This window comes from Eleutherodactylus coqui, chromosome 8 (genome assembly GCF_035609145.1).
Source record: "Eleutherodactylus coqui strain aEleCoq1 chromosome 8, aEleCoq1.hap1, whole genome shotgun sequence".
Lineage (NCBI taxonomy): Eukaryota > Metazoa > Chordata > Amphibia > Anura > Eleutherodactylidae > Eleutherodactylus > Eleutherodactylus coqui.
Genome location: NC_089844.1, coordinates 146778520 through 146799468, shown reverse-complemented (window position 1 = coordinate 146799468; position 20949 = coordinate 146778520). Strand labels below are relative to the sequence as shown.

The following is a 20949-nucleotide window of genomic DNA, read 5'->3' as shown; positions in this document are numbered from 1 at the left end:
TGCCTATCCGCTTATTCCACCAGCTCCTTTGCATACGTCACTAAGCAAGCGCTGTGATTGACTGGCACTGTAGCTTTATGGTTAGTGTAGCACCACCCGCAAGGCGATTCATTATGGGCATCTCAAAGCAGCCATAGGCCCGCGCCCAGGGTAATGGCTCCAAATTGGCATTAGAACACAGTGCGGCCGGTGGTGCTGCAGCTGAACCCCAGGGGTGTAACACCTTACGGGGCCTGAAAACTGAAAGCATTGTCGGAAGGGAGCTGATGACAGCTCAGCTGTCAGAGGTGGTACAACAGTGAACGGGAGCCTCCATGCCCAACCGTATCACATCTTCAATGAAAGCTGGAGCAACAGGGCACTAGAGAGTCCATGCCAGCCCGTATCACATCTTGCATCCAAGCAAAAGGTGGCCCTGCTTAGCACTAGAGCATCCATGCCCCCCGGTATCAAATCTTGTATCCAAGCTAAAGGCGGTGAAACAGGCTACTAGAGCCACCTTCCCCTTCTCCCACCCCCGTATCACATCTTATATGAAAGCTGGAGTGTCCCAGCAGGGCACTAGAGATTCCATGCCCGCTCGTATCACATCCTGAATCTAAGCAAGAGGTGGCCCAACTTGGCACTACAGCATCCATGCCCCACCACACCGTAGCACATCTTGTATCCAAGCTAGAGGCGGTACAGCAGGGTACCAGAGCCTCCACGCCTGTCTATATGGCATCTCGTTTCCAAGCTAGACACTGAACCAGGATTATAGACGTAAACCGACACCTAGTTACATCGTGAGCCTCGTGTGGCGCAGAGCATTAGGGCAGTGGCCGTGCATGCTCTCGCTCACGACCTGAAGTATGAGGGTTCAAACCCCGCATAGGCCAGGTAGCCGGCTCAGGGTCGACTCAGCCTTCCATCCTTCCGAGGTCGGTGCAATGAGTACCCAGCTTGCTGGGGGGGTAGAGTGACAGCTGAGGGCATACCATCATGTATTCCGGTGGATTTCTGCGCAGCGCGCTCTACTTTTTACCTTAGTGGCCTATTTGGCTTTGTACCAGACCCCACCCTCTGGCCTCTGTATTCAATTGACCACTCATTTCACATCCTTTTACTCTAACTAGAGAAGAATTCAAAACCAACAAAACTTAAATCATCACCGCACAACATAGTTCCGTTACACACTGCAATTTCCCTGCCACACTCCCGTGGACGTCCATTTAACCCAACAGTTTGTATATATAGAAGACCAGAGAAAATCATTACAGGCCTCTTACATTCTGCACATGGCGCCAAGGCGCCATTTCTACCCGCAACCCGAACGCTGCACTGCCCACCAAGCTGTTAGCCACCAAAAACGTAGGTGGCTATGGGTGACGCTGACCCTCACCTGGGTTGGCTCGCCGGGCCTCGCAGCTCCACTGCCGCACACCCCCTCGCCTTTGTGAGGGTCGACCCATAGTACCGCCCAATCGTGACTGTAAACCTGAGCACTATTTCTATGCCGCCAACCGCAGAGTCTTTGCCCTTAGGGAGACGCGCGCATTTTACTTATCACAACAGAACGCAAAATTCCGGCCGAAATCTTAGCTCCGCGTGCTGAAAACCCTGAAAGAGCCAACCGAAATTAACCGCTAAGAGATTGCCATTGGAAAAGCAGTGGCTTTGTCACCTGCCTATCCGCTTATTCCACCAGCTCCTTTGCATACGTCACTAAGCAAGCGCTGTGATTGACTGGCACTGTAGCTTTATGGTTAGTGTAGCACCACCCGCAAGGCGATTCATTATGGGCATCTCAAAGCAGCCATAGGCCCGCGCCCAGGGTAATGGCTCCAAATTGGCATTAGAACACAGTGCGGCCGGTGGTGCTGCAGCTGAACCCCAGGGGTGTAACACCTTACGGGGCCTGAAAACTGAAAGCATTGTCGGAAGGGAGCTGATGACAGCTCAGCTGTCAGAGGTGGTACAACAGTGAACGGGAGCCTCCATGCCCAACCGTATCACATCTTCAATGAAAGCTGGAGCAACAGGGCACTAGAGAGTCCATGCCAGCCCGTATCACATCTTGCATCCAAGCAAAAGGTGGCCCTGCTTAGCACTAGAGCATCCATGCCCCCCGGTATCAAATCTTGTATCCAAGCTAAAGGCGGTGAAACAGGCTACTAGAGCCACCTTCCCCTTCTCCCACCCCCGTATCACATCTTATATGAAAGCTGGAGTGTCCCAGCAGGGCACTAGAGATTCCATGCCCGCTCGTATCACATCCTGAATCTAAGCAAGAGGTGGCCCAACTTGGCACTACAGCATCCATGCCCCACCACACCGTAGCACATCTTGTATCCAAGCTACAGGCGGTACAGCAGGGTACCAGAGCCTCCACGCCTGTCTATATGGCATCTCGTTTCCAAGCTAGTCACTGGACCAGGATTATAGACGTAAACCGACACCTAGTTACATCGTGAGCCTCGTGTGGCGCAGAGCATTAGGGCAGTGGCCGTGCATGCTCTCGCTCACGACCTGAAGTATGAGGGTTCAAACCCCGCATAGGCCAGGTAGCCGGCTCAGGGTCGACTCAGCCTTCCATCCTTCTGAGGTCGGTGCAATGAGTACCCAGCTTGCTGGGGGGGTAGAGTGACAGCTGAGGGCATACCATCATGTATTCCGGTGGATTTCTGCGCAGCGCGCTCTACTTTTTACCTTAGTGGCCTATTTGGCTTTGTACCAGACCCCACCCTCTGGCCTCTGTATTCAATTGACCACTCATTTCACATCCTTTTACTCTAACTAGAGAAGAATTCAAAACCAACAAAACTTAAATCATCACCGCACAACATAGTTCCGTTACACACTGCAATTTCCCTGCCACACTCCCGTGGACGTCCATTTAACCCAACAGTTTGTATATATAGAAGACCAGAGAAAATCATTACAGGCCTCTTACATTCTGCACATGGCGCCAAGGCGCCATTTCTACCCGCAACCCGAACGCTGCACTGCCCACCAAGCTGTTAGCCACCAAAAACGTAGGTGGCTATGGGTGACGCTGACCCTCACCTGGGTTGGCTCGCCGGGCCTCGCAGCTCCACTGCCGCACCCCCTCGCCTTTGTGAGGGTCGACCCATAGTACCGCCCAATCGTGACTGTAAACCTGAGCACTATTTCTATGCCGCCAACCGCAGAGTCTTTGCCCTTAGGGAGACGCGCGCATTTTACTTATCACAACAGAACGCAAAATTCCGGCCGAAATCTTAGCTCCGCGTGCTGAAAACCCTGAAAGAGCCAACCGAAATTAACCGCTAAGAGATTGCCATTGGAAAAGCAGTGGCTTTGTCACCTGCCTATCCGCTTATTCCACCAGCTCCTTTGCATACGTCACTAAGCAAGCGCTGTGATTGACTGGCACTGTAGCTTTATGGTTAGTGTAGCACCACCCGCAAGGCGATTCATTATGGGCATCTCAAAGCAGCCATAGGCCCGCGCCCAGGGTAATGGCTCCAAATTGGCATTAGAACACAGTGCGGCCGGTGGTGCTGCAGCTGAACCCCAGGGGTGTAACACCTTACGGGGCCTGAAAACTGAAAGCATTGTCGGAAGGGAGCTGATGACAGCTCCGCTGTCAGAGGTGGTACAACAGTGAACGGGAGCCTCCATGCCCAACCGTATCACATCTTCAATGAAAGCTGGAGCAACAGGGCACTAGAGAGTCCATGCCAGCCCGTATCACATCTTGCATCCAAGCAAAAGGTGGCCCTGCTTAGCACTAGAGCATCCATGCCCCCCGGTATCAAATCTTGTATCCAAGCTAAAGGCGGTGAAACAGGCTACTAGAGCCACCTTCCCCTTCTCCCACCCCCGTATCACATCTTATATGAAAGCTGGAGTGTCCCAGCAGGGCACTAGAGATTCCATGCCCGCTCGTATCACATCCTGAATCTAAGCAAGAGGTGGCCCAACTTGGCACTACAGCATCCATGCCCCACCACACCGTAGCACATCTTGTATCCAAGCTAGAGGCGGTACAGCAGGGTACCAGAGCCTCCACGCCTGTCTATATGGCATCTCGTTTCCAAGCTAGACACTGGACCAGGATTATAGACGTAAACCGACACCTAGTTACATCGTGAGCCTCGTGTGGCGCAGAGCATTAGGGCAGTGGCCGTGCATGCTCTCGCTCACGACCTGAAGTATGAGGGTTCAAACCCCGCATAGGCCAGGTAGCCGGCTCAGGGTCGACTCAGCCTTCCATCCTTCCGAGGTCGGTGCAATGAGTACCCAGCTTGCTGGGGGGGTAGAGTGACAGCTGAGGGCATACCATCATGTATTCCGGTGGATTTCTGCGCAGCGCGCTCTACTTTTTACCTTAGTGGCCTATTTGGCTTTGTACCAGACCCCACCCTCTGGCCTCTGTATTCAATTGACCACTCATTTCACATCCTTTTACTCTAACTAGAGAAGAATTCAAAACCAACAAAACTTAAATCATCACCGCACAACATAGTTCCGTTACACACTGCAATTTCCCTGCCACACTCCCGTGGACGTCCATTTAACCCAACAGTTTGTATATATAGAAGACCAGAGAAAATCATTACAGGCCTCTTACATTCTGCACATGGCGCCAAGGCGCCATTTCTACCCGCAACCCGAACGCTGCACTGCCCACCAAGCTGTTAGCCACCAAAAACGTAGGTGGCTATGGGTGACGCTGACCCTCACCTGGGTTGGCTCGCCGGGCCTCGCAGCTCCACTGCCACACACCCCCTCGCCTTTGTGAGGGTCGACCCATAGTACCGCCCAATCGTGACTGTAAACCTGAGCACTATTTCTATGCCGCCAACCGCAGAGTCTTTGCCCTTAGGGAGACGCGCGCATTTTACTTATCACAACAGAACGCAAAATTCCGGCCGAAATCTTAGCTCCGCGTGCTGAAAACCCTGAAAGAGCCAACCGAAATTAACCGCTAAGAGATTGCCATTGGAAAAGCAGTGGCTTTGTCACCTGCCTATCCGCTTATTCCACCAGCTCCTTTGCATACGTCACTAAGCAAGCGCTGTGATTGACTGGCACTGTAGCTTTATGGTTAGTGTAGCACCACCCGCAAGGCGATTCATTATGGGCATCTCAAAGCAGCCATAGGCCCGCGCCCAGGGTAATGGCTCCAAATTGGCATTAGAACACAGTGCGGCCGGTGGTGCTGCAGCTGAACCCCAGGGGTGTAACACCTTACGGGGCCTGAAAACTGAAAGCATTGTCGGAAGGGAGCTGATGACAGCTCAGCTGTCAGAGGTGGTACAACAGTGAACGGGAGCCTCCATGCCCAACCGTATCACATCTTCAATGAAAGCTGGAGCAACAGGGCACTAGAGAGTCCATGCCAGCCCGTATCACATCTTGCATCCAAGCAAAAGGTGGCCCTGCTTAGCACTAGAGCATCCATGCCCCCCGGTATCAAATCTTGTATCCAAGCTAAAGGCGGTGAAACAGGCTACTAGAGCCACCTTCCCCTTCTCCCACCCCCGTATCACATCTTATATGAAAGCTGGAGTGTCCCAGCAGGGCACTAGAGATTCCATGCCCGCTCGTATCACATCCTGAATCTAAGCAAGAGGTGGCCCAACTTGGCACTACAGCATCCATGCCCCACCACACCGTAGCACATCTTGTATCCAAGCTACAGGCGGTACAGCAGGGTACCAGAGCCTCCACGCCTGTCTATATGGCATCTCGTTTCCAAGCTAGTCACTGGACCAGGATTATAGACGTAAACCGACACCTAGTTACATCGTGAGCCTCGTGTGGCGCAGAGCATTAGGGCAGTGGCCGTGCATGCTCTCGCTCACGACCTGAAGTATGAGGGTTCAAACCCCGCATAGGCCAGGTAGCCGGCTCAGGGTCGACTCAGCCTTCCATCCTTCCGAGGTCGGTGCAATGAGTACCCAGCTTGCTGGGGGGGTAGAGTGACAGCTGAGGGCATACCATCATGTATTCCGGTGGATTTCTGCGCAGCGCGCTCTACTTTTTACCTTAGTGGCCTATTTGGCTTTGTACCAGACCCCACCCTCTGGCCTCTGTATTCAATTGACCACTCATTTCACATCCTTTTACTCTAACTAGAGAAGAATTCAAAACCAACAAAACTTAAATCATCACCGCACAACATAGTTCCGTTACACACTGCAATTTCCCTGCCACACTCCCGTGGACGTCCATTTAACCCAACAGTTTGTATATATAGAAGACCAGAGAAAATCATTACAGGCCTCTTACATTCTGCACATGGCGCCAAGGCGCCATTTCTACCCGCAACCCGAACGCTGCACTGCCCACCAAGCTGTTAGCCACCAAAAACGTAGGTGGCTATGGGTGACGCTGACCCTCACCTGGGTTGGCTCGCCGGGCCTCGCAGCTCCACTGCCGCACCCCCTCGCCTTTGTGAGGGTCGACCCATAGTACCGCCCAATCGTGACTGTAAACCTGAGCACTATTTCTATGCCGCCAACCGCAGAGTCTTTGCCCTTAGGGAGACGCGCGCATTTTACTTATCACAACAGAACGCAAAATTCCGGCCGAAATCTTAGCTCCGCGTGCTGAAAACCCTGAAAGAGCCAACCGAAATTAACCGCTAAGAGATTGCCATTGGAAAAGCAGTGGCTTTGTCACCTGCCTATCCGCTTATTCCACCAGCTCCTTTGCATACGTCACTAAGCAAGCGCTGTGATTGACTGGCACTGTAGCTTTATGGTTAGTGTAGCACCACCCGCAAGGCGATTCATTATGGGCATCTCAAAGCAGCCATAGGCCCGCGCCCAGGGTAATGGCTCCAAATTGGCATTAGAACACAGTGCGGCCGGTGGTGCTGCAGCTGAACCCCAGGGGTGTAACACCTTACGGGGCCTGAAAACTGAAAGCATTGTCGGAAGGGAGCTGATGACAGCTCCGCTGTCAGAGGTGGTACAACAGTGAACGGGAGCCTCCATGCCCAACCGTATCACATCTTCAATGAAAGCTGGAGCAACAGGGCACTAGAGAGTCCATGCCAGCCCGTATCACATCTTGCATCCAAGCAAAAGGTGGCCCTGCTTAGCACTAGAGCATCCATGCCCCCCGGTATCAAATCTTGTATCCAAGCTAAAGGCGGTGAAACAGGCTACTAGAGCCACCTTCCCCTTCTCCCACCCCCGTATCACATCTTATATGAAAGCTGGAGTGTCCCAGCAGGGCACTAGAGATTCCATGCCCGCTCGTATCACATCCTGAATCTAAGCAAGAGGTGGCCCAACTTGGCACTACAGCATCCATGCCCCACCACACCGTAGCACATCTTGTATCCAAGCTAGAGGCGGTACAGCAGGGTACCAGAGCCTCCACGCCTGTCTATATGGCATCTCGTTTCCAAGCTAGACACTGGACCAGGATTATAGACGTAAACCGACACCTAGTTACATCGTGAGCCTCGTGTGGCGCAGAGCATTAGGGCAGTGGCCGTGCATGCTCTCGCTCACGACCTGAAGTATGAGGGTTCAAACCCCGCATAGGCCAGGTAGCCGGCTCAGGGTCGACTCAGCCTTCCATCCTTCCGAGGTCGGTGCAATGAGTACCCAGCTTGCTGGGGGGGTAGAGTGACAGCTGAGGGCATACCATCATGTATTCCAGTGGATTTCTGCGCAGCGCGCTCTACTTTTTACCTTAGTGGCCTATTTGGCTTTGTACCAGACCCCACCCTCTGGCCTCTGTATTCAATTGACCACTCATTTCACATCCTTTTACTCTAACTAGAGAAGAATTCAAAACCAACAAAACTTAAATCATCACCGCACAACATAGTTCCGTTACACACTGCAATTTCCCTGCCACACTCCCGTGGACGTCCATTTAACCCAACAGTTTGTATATATAGAAGACCAGAGAAAATCATTACAGGCCTCTTACATTCTGCACATGGCGCCAAGGCGCCATTTCTACCCGCAACCCGAACGCTGCACTGCCCACCAAGCTGTTAGCCACCAAAAACGTAGGTGGCTATGGGTGACGCTGACCCTCACCTGGGTTGGCTCGCCGGGCCTCGCAGCTCCACTGCCGCACCCCCTCGCCTTTGTGAGGGTCGACCCATAGTACCGCCCAATCGTGACTGTAAACCTGAGCACTATTTCTATGCCGCCAACCGCAGAGTCTTTGCCCTTAGGGAGACGCGCGCATTTTACTTATCACAACAGAACGCAAAATTCCGGCCGAAATCTTAGCTCCGCGTGCTGAAAACCCTGAAAGAGCCAACCGAAATTAACCGCTAAGAGATTGCCATTGGAAAAGCAGTGGCTTTGTCACCTGCCTATCCGCTTATTCCACCAGCTCCTTTGCATACGTCACTAAGCAAGCGCTGTGATTGACTGGCACTGTAGCTTTATGGTTAGTGTAGCACCACCCGCAAGGCGATTCATTATGGGCATCTCAAAGCAGCCATAGGCCCGCGCCCAGGGTAATGGCTCCAAATTGGCATTAGAACACAGTGCGGCCGGTGGTGCTGCAGCTGAACCCCAGGGGTGTAACACCTTACGGGGCCTGAAAACTGAAAGCATTGTCGGAAGGGAGCTGATGACAGCTCCGCTGTCAGAGGTGGTACAACAGTGAACGGGAGCCTCCATGCCCAACCGTATCACATCTTCAATGAAAGCTGGAGCAACAGGGCACTAGAGAGTCCATGCCAGCCCGTATCACATCTTGCATCCAAGCAAAAGGTGGCCCTGCTTAGCACTAGAGCATCCATGCCCCCCGGTATCAAATCTTGTATCCAAGCTAAAGGCGGTGAAACAGGCTACTAGAGCCACCTTCCCCTTCTCCCACCCCCGTATCACATCTTATATGAAAGCTGGAGTGTCCCAGCAGGGCACTAGAGATTCCATGCCCGCTCGTATCACATCCTGAATCTAAGCAAGAGGTGGCCCAACTTGGCACTACAGCATCCATGCCCCACCACACCGTAGCACATCTTGTATCCAAGCTAGAGGCGGTACAGCAGGGTACCAGAGCCTCCACGCCTGTCTATATGGCATCTCGTTTCCAAGCTAGACACTGGACCAGGATTATAGACGTAAACCGACACCTAGTTACATCGTGAGCCTCGTGTGGCGCAGAGCATTAGGGCAGTGGCCGTGCATGCTCTCGCTCACGACCTGAAGTATGAGGGTTCAAACCCCGCATAGGCCAGGTAGCCGGCTCAGGGTCGACTCAGCCTTCCATCCTTCCGAGGTCGGTGCAATGAGTACCCAGCTTGCTGGGGGGGTAGAGTGACAGCTGAGGGCATACCATCATGTATTCCGGTGGATTTCTGCGCAGCGCGCTCTACTTTTTACCTTAGTGGCCTATTTGGCTTTGTACCAGACCCCACCCTCTGGCCTCTGTATTCAATTGACCACTCATTTCACATCCTTTTACTCTAACTAGAGAAGAATTCAAAACCAACAAAACTTAAATCATCACCGCACAACATAGTTCCGTTACACACTGCAATTTCCCTGCCACACTCCCGTGGACGTCCATTTAACCCAACAGTTTGTATATATAGAAGACCAGAGAAAATCATTACAGGCCTCTTACATTCTGCACATGGCGCCAAGGCGCCATTTCTACCCGCAACCCGAACGCTGCACTGCCCACCAAGCTGTTAGCCACCAAAAACGTAGGTGGCTATGGGTGACGCTGACCCTCACCTGGGTTGGCTCGCCGGGCCTCGCAGCTCCACTGCCGCACCCCCTCGCCTTTGTGAGGGTCGACCCATAGTACCGCCCAATCGTGACTGTAAACCTGAGCACTATTTCTATGCCGCCAACCGCAGAGTCTTTGCCCTTAGGGAGACGCGCGCATTTTACTTATCACAACAGAACGCAAAATTCCGGCCGAAATCTTAGCTCCGCGTGCTGAAAACCCTGAAAGAGCCAACCGAAATTAACCGCTAAGAGATTGCCATTGGAAAAGCAGTGGCTTTGTCACCTGCCTATCCGCTTATTCCACCAGCTCCTTTGCATACGTCACTAAGCAAGCGCTGTGATTGACTGGCACTGTAGCTTTATGGTTAGTGTAGCACCACCCGCAAGGCGATTCATTATGGGCATCTCAAAGCAGCCATAGGCCCGCGCCCAGGGTAATGGCTCCAAACTGGCATTAGAACACAGTGCGGCCGGTGGTGCTGCAGCTGAACCCCAGGGGTGTAACACCTTACGGGGCCTGAAAACTGAAAGCATTGTCGGAAGGGAGCTGATGACAGCTCTGCTGTCAGAGGTGGTACAACAGTGAACGGGAGCCTCCATGCCCAACCGTATCACATCTTCAATGAAAGCTGGAGCAACAGGGCACTAGAGAGTCCATGCCAGCCCGTATCACATCTTGCATCCAAGCAAAAGGTGGCCCTGCTTAGCACTAGAGCATCCATGCCCCCCGGTATCAAATCTTGTATCCAAGCTAAAGGCGGTGAAACAGGCTACTAGAGCCACCTTCCCCTTCTCCCACCCCCGTATCACATCTTATATGAAAGCTGGAGTGTCCCAGCAGGGCACTAGAGATTCCATGCCCGCTCGTATCACATCCTGAATCTAAGCAAGAGGTGGCCCAACTTGGCACTACAGCATCCATGCCCCACCACACCGTAGCACATCTTGTATCCAAGCTAGAGGCGGTACAGCAGGGTACCAGAGCCTCCACGCCTGTCTATATGGCATCTCGTTTCCAAGCTAGACACTGGACCAGGATTATAGACGTAAACCGACACCTAGTTACATCGTGAGCCTCGTGTGGCGCAGAGCATTAGGGCAGTGGCCGTGCATGCTCTCGCTCACGACCTGAAGTATGAGGGTTCAAACCCCGCATAGGCCAGGTAGCCGGCTCAGGGTCGACTCAGCCTTCCATCCTTCTGAGGTCGGTGCAATGAGTACCCAGCTTGCTGGGGGGGTAGAGTGACAGCTGAGGGCATACCATCATGTATTCCGGTGGATTTCTGCGCAGCGCGCTCTACTTTTTACCTTAGTGGCCTATTTGGCTTTGTACCAGACCCCACCCTCTGGCCTCTGTATTCAATTGACCACTCATTTCACATCCTTTTACTCTAACTAGAGAAGAATTCAAAACCAACAAAACTTAAATCATCACCGCACAACATAGTTCCGTTACACACTGCAATTTCCCTGCCACACTCCCGTGGACGTCCATTTAACCCAACAGTTTGTATATATAGAAGACCAGAGAAAATCATTACAGGCCTCTTACATTCTGCACATGGCGCCAAGGCGCCATTTCTACCCGCAACCCGAACGCTGCACTGCCCACCAAGCTGTTAGCCACCAAAAACGTAGGTGGCTATGGGTGACGCTGACCCTCACCTGGGTTGGCTCGCCGGGCCTCGCAGCTCCACTGCCGCACCCCCTCGCCTTTGTGAGGGTCGACCCATAGTACCGCCCAATCGTGACTGTAAACCTGAGCACTATTTCTATGCCGCCAACCGCAGAGTCTTTGCCCTTAGGGAGACGCGCGCATTTTACTTATCACAACAGAACGCAAAATTCCGGCCGAAATCTTAGCTCCGCGTGCTGAAAACCCTGAAAGAGCCAACCGAAATTAACCGCTAAGAGATTGCCATTGGAAAAGCAGTGGCTTTGTCACCTGCCTATCCGCTTATTCCACCAGCTCCTTTGCATACGTCACTAAGCAAGCGCTGTGATTGACTGGCACTGTAGCTTTATGGTTAGTGTAGCACCACCCGCAAGGCGATTCATTATGGGCATCTCAAAGCAGCCATAGGCCCGCGCCCAGGGTAATGGCTCCAAATTGGCATTAGAACACAGTGCGGCCGGTGGTGCTGCAGCTGAACCCCAGGGGTGTAACACCTTACGGGGCCTGAAAACTGAAAGCATTGTCGGAAGGGAGCTGATGACAGCTCCGCTGTCAGAGGTGGTACAACAGTGAACGGGAGCCTCCATGCCCAACCGTATCACATCTTCAATGAAAGCTGGAGCAACAGGGCACTAGAGAGTCCATGCCAGCCCGTATCACATCTTGCATCCAAGCAAAAGGTGGCCCTGCTTAGCACTAGAGCATCCATGCCCCCCGGTATCAAATCTTGTATCCAAGCTAAAGGCGGTGAAACAGGCTACTAGAGCCACCTTCCCCTTCTCCCACCCCCGTATCACATCTTATATGAAAGCTGGAGTGTCCCAGCAGGGCACTAGAGATTCCATGCCCGCTCGTATCACATCCTGAATCTAAGCAAGAGGTGGCCCAACTTGGCACTACAGCATCCATGCCCCACCACACCGTAGCACATCTTGTATCCAAGCTAGAGGCGGTACAGCAGGGTACCAGAGCCTCCACGCCTGTCTATATGGCATCTCGTTTCCAAGCTAGACACTGGACCAGGATTATAGACGTAAACCGACACCTAGTTACATCGTGAGCCTCGTGTGGCGCAGAGCATTAGGGCAGTGGCCGTGCATGCTCTCGCTCACGACCTGAAGTATGAGGGTTCAAACCCCGCATAGGCCAGGTAGCCGGCTCAGGGTCGACTCAGCCTTCCATCCTTCCGAGGTCGGTGCAATGAGTACCCAGCTTGCTGGGGGGGTAGAGTGACAGCTGAGGGCATACCATCATGTATTCCAGTGGATTTCTGCGCAGCGCGCTCTACTTTTTACCTTAGTGGCCTATTTGGCTTTGTACCAGACCCCACCCTCTGGCCTCTGTATTCAATTGACCACTCATTTCACATCCTTTTACTCTAACTAGAGAAGAATTCAAAACCAACAAAACTTAAATCATCACCGCACAACATAGTTCCGTTACACACTGCAATTTCCCTGCCACACTCCCGTGGACGTCCATTTAACCCAACAGTTTGTATATATAGAAGACCAGAGAAAATCATTACAGGCCTCTTACATTCTGCACATGGCGCCAAGGCGCCATTTCTACCCGCAACCCGAACGCTGCACTGCCCACCAAGCTGTTAGCCACCAAAAACGTAGGTGGCTATGGGTGACGCTGACCCTCACCTGGGTTGGCTCGCCGGGCCTCGCAGCTCCACTGCCGCACCCCCTCGCCTTTGTGAGGGTCGACCCATAGTACCGCCCAATCGTGACTGTAAACCTGAGCACTATTTCTATGCCGCCAACCGCAGAGTCTTTGCCCTTAGGGAGACGCGCGCATTTTACTTATCACAACAGAACGCAAAATTCCGGCCGAAATCTTAGCTCCGCGTGCTGAAAACCCTGAAAGAGCCAACCGAAATTAACCGCTAAGAGATTGCCATTGGAAAAGCAGTGGCTTTGTCACCTGCCTATCCGCTTATTCCACCAGCTCCTTTGCATACGTCACTAAGCAAGCGCTGTGATTGACTGGCACTGTAGCTTTATGGTTAGTGTAGCACCACCCGCAAGGCGATTCATTATGGGCATCTCAAAGCAGCCATAGGCCCGCGCCCAGGGTAATGGCTCCAAATTGGCATTAGAACACAGTGCGGCCGGTGGTGCTGCAGCTGAACCCCAGGGGTGTAACACCTTACGGGGCCTGAAAACTGAAAGCATTGTCGGAAGGGAGCTGATGACAGCTCCGCTGTCAGAGGTGGTACAACAGTGAACGGGAGCCTCCATGCCCAACCGTATCACATCTTCAATGAAAGCTGGAGCAACAGGGCACTAGAGAGTCCATGCCAGCCCGTATCACATCTTGCATCCAAGCAAAAGGTGGCCCTGCTTAGCACTAGAGCATCCATGCCCCCCGGTATCAAATCTTGTATCCAAGCTAAAGGCGGTGAAACAGGCTACTAGAGCCACCTTCCCCTTCTCCCACCCCCGTATCACATCTTATATGAAAGCTGGAGTGTCCCAGCAGGGCACTAGAGATTCCATGCCCGCTCGTATCACATCCTGAATCTAAGCAAGAGGTGGCCCAACTTGGCACTACAGCATCCATGCCCCACCACACCGTAGCACATCTTGTATCCAAGCTAGAGGCGGTACAGCAGGGTACCAGAGCCTCCACGCCTGTCTATATGGCATCTCGTTTCCAAGCTAGACACTGGACCAGGATTATAGACGTAAACCGACACCTAGTTACATCGTGAGCCTCGTGTGGCGCAGAGCATTAGGGCAGTGGCCGTGCATGCTCTCGCTCACGACCTGAAGTATGAGGGTTCAAACCCCGCATAGGCCAGGTAGCCGGCTCAGGGTCGACTCAGCCTTCCATCCTTCCGAGGTCGGTGCAATGAGTACCCAGCTTGCTGGGGGGGTAGAGTGACAGCTGAGGGCATACCATCATGTATTCCGGTGGATTTCTGCGCAGCGCGCTCTACTTTTTACCTTAGTGGCCTATTTGGCTTTGTACCAGACCCCACCCTCTGGCCTCTGTATTCAATTGACCACTCATTTCACATCCTTTTACTCTAACTAGAGAAGAATTCAAAACCAACAAAACTTAAATCATCACCGCACAACATAGTTCCGTTACACACTGCAATTTCCCTGCCACACTCCCGTGGACGTCCATTTAACCCAACAGTTTGTATATATAGAAGACCAGAGAAAATCATTACAGGCCTCTTACATTCTGCACATGGCGCCAAGGCGCCATTTCTACCCGCAACCCGAACGCTGCACTGCCCACCAAGCTGTTAGCCACCAAAAACGTAGGTGGCTATGGGTGACGCTGACCCTCACCTGGGTTGGCTCGCCGGGCCTCGCAGCTCCACTGCCGCACCCCCTCGCCTTTGTGAGGGTCGACCCATAGTACCGCCCAATCGTGACTGTAAACCTGAGCACTATTTCTATGCCGCCAACCGCAGAGTCTTTGCCCTTAGGGAGACGCGCGCATTTTACTTATCACAACAGAACGCAAAATTCCGGCCGAAATCTTAGCTCCGCGTGCTGAAAACCCTGAAAGAGCCAACCGAAATTAACCGCTAAGAGATTGCCATTGGAAAAGCAGTGGCTTTGTCACCTGCCTATCCGCTTATTCCACCAGCTCCTTTGCATACGTCACTAAGCAAGCGCTGTGATTGACTGGCACTGTAGCTTTATGGTTAGTGTAGCACCACCCGCAAGGCGATTCATTATGGGCATCTCAAAGCAGCCATAGGCCCGCGCCCAGGGTAATGGCTCCAAACTGGCATTAGAACACAGTGCGGCCGGTGGTGCTGCAGCTGAACCCCAGGGGTGTAACACCTTACGGGGCCTGAAAACTGAAAGCATTGTCGGAAGGGAGCTGATGACAGCTCTGCTGTCAGAGGTGGTACAACAGTGAACGGGAGCCTCCATGCCCAACCGTATCACATCTTCAATGAAAGCTGGAGCAACAGGGCACTAGAGAGTCCATGCCAGCCCGTATCACATCTTGCATCCAAGCAAAAGGTGGCCCTGCTTAGCACTAGAGCATCCATGCCCCCCGGTATCAAATCTTGTATCCAAGCTAAAGGCGGTGAAACAGGCTACTAGAGCCACCTTCCCCTTCTCCCACCCCCGTATCACATCTTATATGAAAGCTGGAGTGTCCCAGCAGGGCACTAGAGATTCCATGCCCGCTCGTATCACATCCTGAATCTAAGCAAGAGGTGGCCCAACTTGGCACTACAGCATCCATGCCCCACCACACCGTAGCACATCTTGTATCCAAGCTAGAGGCGGTACAGCAGGGTACCAGAGCCTCCACGCCTGTCTATATGGCATCTCGTTTCCAAGCTAGACACTGGACCAGGATTATAGACGTAAACCGACACCTAGTTACATCGTGAGCCTCGTGTGGCGCAGAGCATTAGGGCAGTGGCCGTGCATGCTCTCGCTCACGACCTGAAGTATGAGGGTTCAAACCCCGCATAGGCCAGGTAGCCGGCTCAGGGTCGACTCAGCCTTCCATCCTTCTGAGGTCGGTGCAATGAGTACCCAGCTTGCTGGGGGGGTAGAGTGACAGCTGAGGGCATACCATCATGTATTCCGGTGGATTTCTGCGCAGCGCGCTCTACTTTTTACCTTAGTGGCCTATTTGGCTTTGTACCAGACCCCACCCTCTGGCCTCTGTATTCAATTGACCACTCATTTCACATCCTTTTACTCTAACTAGAGAAGAATTCAAAACCAACAAAACTTAAATCATCACCGCACAACATAGTTCCGTTACACACTGCAATTTCCCTGCCACACTCCCGTGGACGTCCATTTAACCCAACAGTTTGTATATATAGAAGACCAGAGAAAATCATTACAGGCCTCTTACATTCTGCACATGGCGCCAAGGCGCCATTTCTACCCGCAACCCGAACGCTGCACTGCCCACCAAGCTGTTAGCCCCCAAAAACGTAGGTGGCTATGGGTGACGCTGACCCTCACCTGGGTTGGCTCGCCGGGCCTCGCAGCTCCACTGCCGCACCCCCTCGCCTTTGTGAGGGTCGACCCATAGTACCGCCCAATCGTGACTGTAAACCTGAGCACTATTTCTATGCCGCCAACCGCAGAGTCTTTGCCCTTAGGGAGACGCGCGCATTTTACTTATCACAACAGAACGCAAAATTCCGGCCGAAATCTTAGCTCCGCGTGCTGAAAACCCTGAAAGAGCCAACCGAAATTAACCGCTAAGAGATTGCCATTGGAAAAGCAGTGGCTTTGTCACCTGCCTATCCGCTTATTCCACCAGCTCCTTTGCATACGTCACTAAGCAAGCGCTGTGATTGACTGGCACTGTAGCTTTATGGTTAGTGTAGCACCACCCGCAAGGCGATTCATTATGGGCATCTCAAAGCAGCCATAGGCCCGCGCCCAGGGTAATGGCTCCAAATTGGCATTAGAACACAGTGCGGCCGGTGGTGCTGCAGCTGAACCCCAGGGGTGTAACACCTTACGGGGCCTGAAAACTGAAAGCATTGTCGGAAGGGAGCTGATGACAGCTCCGCTGTCAGAGGTGGTACAACAGTGAACGGGAGCCTCCATGCCCAACCGTATCACATCTTCAATGAAAGCTGGAGCAACAGGGCACTAGAGAGTCCATGCCAGCCCGTATCACATCTTGCATCCAAGCAAAAGGTGGCCCTGCTTAGCACTAGAGCATCCATGCCCCCCGGTATCAAATCTTGTATCCAAGCTAAAGGCGGTGAAACAGGCTACTAGAGCCACCTTCCCCTTCTCCCACCCCCGTATCACATCTTATATGAAAGCTGGAGTGTCCCAGCAGGGCACTAGAGATTCCATGCCCGCTCGTATCACATCCTGAATCTAAGCAAGAGGTGGCCCAACTTGGCACTACAGCATCCATGCCCCACCACACCGTAGCACATCTTGTATCCAAGCTAGAGGCGGTACAGCAGGGTACCAGAGCCTCCACGCCTGTCTATATGGCATCTCGTTTCCAAGCTAGACACTGAACCAGGATTATAGACGTAAACCGACACCTAGTTACATCGTGAGCCTCGTGTGGCGCAGAGCATTAGGGCAGTGGCCGTGCATGCTCTCGCTCACGACCTGAAGTATGAGGGTTCAAACCCCGCATAGGCCAGGTAGCCGGCTCAGGGTCGACTCAGCCTTCCATCCTTCCGAGGTCGGTGCAATGAGTACCCAGCTTGCTGGGGGGGTAGAGTGACAGCTGAGGGCATACCATCATGTATTCCGGTGGATTTCTGCGCAGCGCGCTCTACTTTTTACCTTAGTGGCCTATTTGGCTTTGTACCAGACCCCACCCTCTGGCCTCTGTATTCAATTGACCACTCATTTCACATCCTTTTACTCTAACTAGAGAAGAATTCAAAACCAACAAAACTTAAATCATCACCGCACAACATAGTTCCGTTACACACTGCAATTTCCCTGCCACACTCCCGTGGACGTCCATTTAACCCAACAGTTTGTATATATAGAAGACCAGAGAAAATCATTACAGGCCTCTTACATTCTGCACATGGCGCCAAGGCGCCATTTCTACCCGCAACCCGAACGCTGCACTGCCCACCAAGCTGTTAGCCACCAAAAACGTAGGTGGCTATGGGTGACGCTGACCCTCACCTGGGTTGGCTCGCCGGGCCTCGCAGCTCCACTGCCGCACCCCCTCGCCTTTGTGAGGGTCGACCCATAGTACCGCCCAATCGTGACTGTAAACCTGAGCACTATTTCTATGCCGCCAACCGCAGAGTCTTTGCCCTTAGGGAGACGCGCGCATTTTACTTATCACAACAGAACGCAAAATTCCGGCCGAAATCTTAGCTCCGCGTGCTGAAAACCCTGAAAGAGCCAACCGAAATTAACCGCTAAGAGATTGCCATTGGAAAAGCAGTGGCTTTGTCACCTGCCTATCCGCTTATTCCACCAGCTCCTTTGCATACGTCACTAAGCAAGCGCTGTGATTGACTGGCACTGTAGCTTTATGGTTAGTGTAGCACCACCCGCAAGGCGATTCATTATGGGCATCTCAAAGCAGCCATAGGCCCGCGCCCAGGGTAATGGCTCCAAATTGGCATTAGAACACAGTGCGGCCGGTGGTGCTGCAGCTGAACCCCAGGGGTGTAACACCTTACGGGGCCTGAAAACTGAAAGCATTGTCGGAAGGGAGCTGATGACAGCTCCGCTGTCAGAGGTGGTACAACAGTGAACGGGAGCCTCCATGCCCAACCGTATCACATCTTCAATGAAAGCTGGAGCAACAGGGCACTAGAGAGTCCATGCCAGCCCGTATCACATCTTGCATCCAAGCAAAAGGTGGCCCTGCTTAGCACTAGAGCATCCATGCCCCCCGGTATCAAATCTTGTATCCAAGCTAAAGGCGGTGAAACAGGCTACTAGAGCCACCTTCCCCTTCTCCCACCCCCGTATCACATCTTATATGAAAGCTGGAGTGTCCCAGCAGGGCACTAGAGATTCCATGCCCGCTCGTATCACATCCTGAATCTAAGCAAGAGGTGGCCCAACTTGGCACTACAGCATCCATGCCCCACCACACCGTAGCACATCTTGTATCCAAGCTAGAGGCGGTACAGCAGGGTACCAGAGCCTCCACGCCTGTCTATATGGCATCTCGTTTCCAAGCTAGACACTGGACCAGGATTATAGACGTAAACCGACACCTAGTTACATCGTGAGCCTCGTGTGGCGCAGAGCATTAGGGCAGTGGCCGTGCATGCTCTCGCTCACGACCTGAAGTATGAGGGTTCAAACCCCGCATAGGCCAGGTAGCCGGCTCAGGGTCGACTCAGCCTTCCATCCTTCCGAGGTCGGTGCAATGAGTACCCAGCTTGCTGGGGGGGTAGAGTGACAGCTGAGGGCATACCATCATGTATTCCGGTGGATTTCTGCGCAGCGCGCTCTACTTTTTACCTTAGTGGCCTATTTGGCTTTGTACCAGACCCCACCCTCTGGCCTCTGTATTCAATTGACCACTCATTTCACATCCTTTTACTCTAACTAGAGAAGAATTCAAAACCAACAAAACTTAAATCATCACCGCACAACATAGTTCCGTTACACACTGCAATTTCCCTGCCACACTCCCGTGGACGTCCATTTAACCCAACAGTTTGTATATATAGAAGACCAGAGAAAATCATTACAGGCCTCTTACATTCTGCACATGGCGCCAAGGCGCCATTTCTACCCGCAACCCGAACGCTGCACTGCCCACCAAGCTGTTAGCCACCAAAAACGTAGGTGGCTATGGGTGACGCTGACCCTCACCTGGGTTGGCTCGCCGGGCCTCGCAGCTCCACTGCCGCACCCCCTCGCCTTTGTGAGGGTCGACCCATAGTACCGCCCAATCGTGACTGTAAACCTGAGCACTATTTCTATGCCGCCAACCGCAGAGTCTTTGCCCTTAGGGAGACGCGCGCATTTTACTTATCACAACAGAACGCAAAATTCCGGCCGAAATCTTAGCTCCGCGTGCTGAAAACCCTGAAAGAGCCAACCGAAATTAACCGCTAAGAGATTGCCATTGGAAAAGCAGTGGCTTTGTCACCTGCCTATCCGCTTATTCCACCAGCTCCTTTGCATACGTCACTAAGCAAGCGCTGTGATTGACTGGCACTGTAGCTTTATGGTTAGTGTAGCACCACCCGCAAGGCGATTCATTATGGGCATCTCAAAGCAGCCATAGGCCCGCGCCCAGGGTAATGGCTCCAAATTGGCATTAGAACACAGTGCGGCCGGTGGTGCTGCAGCTGAACCCCAGGGGTGTAACACCTTACGGGGCCTGAAAACTGAAAGCATTGTCGGAAGGGAGCTGATGACAGCTCAGCTGTCAGAGGTGGTACAACAGTGAACGGGAGCCTCCATGCCCAACCGTATCACATCTTCAATGAAAGCTGGAGCAACAGGGCACTAGAGAGTCCATGCCAGCCCGTATCACATCTTGCATCCAAGCAAAAGGTGGCCCTGCTTAGCACTAGAGCATCCATGCCCCCCGGTATCAAATCTTGTATCCAAGCTAAAGGCGGTGAAACAGGCTACTAGAGCCACCTTCCCCTTCTCCCACCCCCGTATCACATCTTATATGAAAGCTGGAGTGTCCCAGCAGGGCACTAGAGATTCCATGCCCGCTCGTATCACATCCTGAATCTAAGCAAGAGGTGGCCCAACTTGGCACTACAGCATCCATGCCCCACCACACCGTAGCACATCTTGTATCCAAGCTAGAGGCGGTACAGCAGGGTACCAGAGCCTCCACGCCTGTCTATATGGCATCTCGTTTCCAAGCTAGACACTGAACCAGGATTATAGACGTAAACCGACACCTAGTTACATCGTGAGCCTCGTGTGGCGCAGAGCATTAGGGCAGTGGCCGTGCATGCTCTCGCTCACGACCTGAAGTATGAGGGTTCAAACCCCGCATAGGCCAGGTAGCCGGCTCAGGGTCGACTCAGCCTTCCATCCTTCCGAGGTCGGTGCAATGAGTACCCAGCTTGCTGGGGGGGTAGAGTGACAGCTGAGGGCATACCATCATGTATTCCGGTGGATTTCT

The 20949-nt window shown here is 52.9% G+C and overlaps 1 protein-coding gene across 1 annotated transcript in view; it reads right to left on the bottom strand.

The window, feature by feature from the left end:
- LOC136577613 (splicing regulatory glutamine/lysine-rich protein 1-like) overlaps nucleotides 1-20949 on the bottom strand; it is a 345106-nt gene that overhangs the window by 242480 nt on the left and 81677 nt on the right. The gene's annotated exons all lie outside the window — the stretch shown is intronic.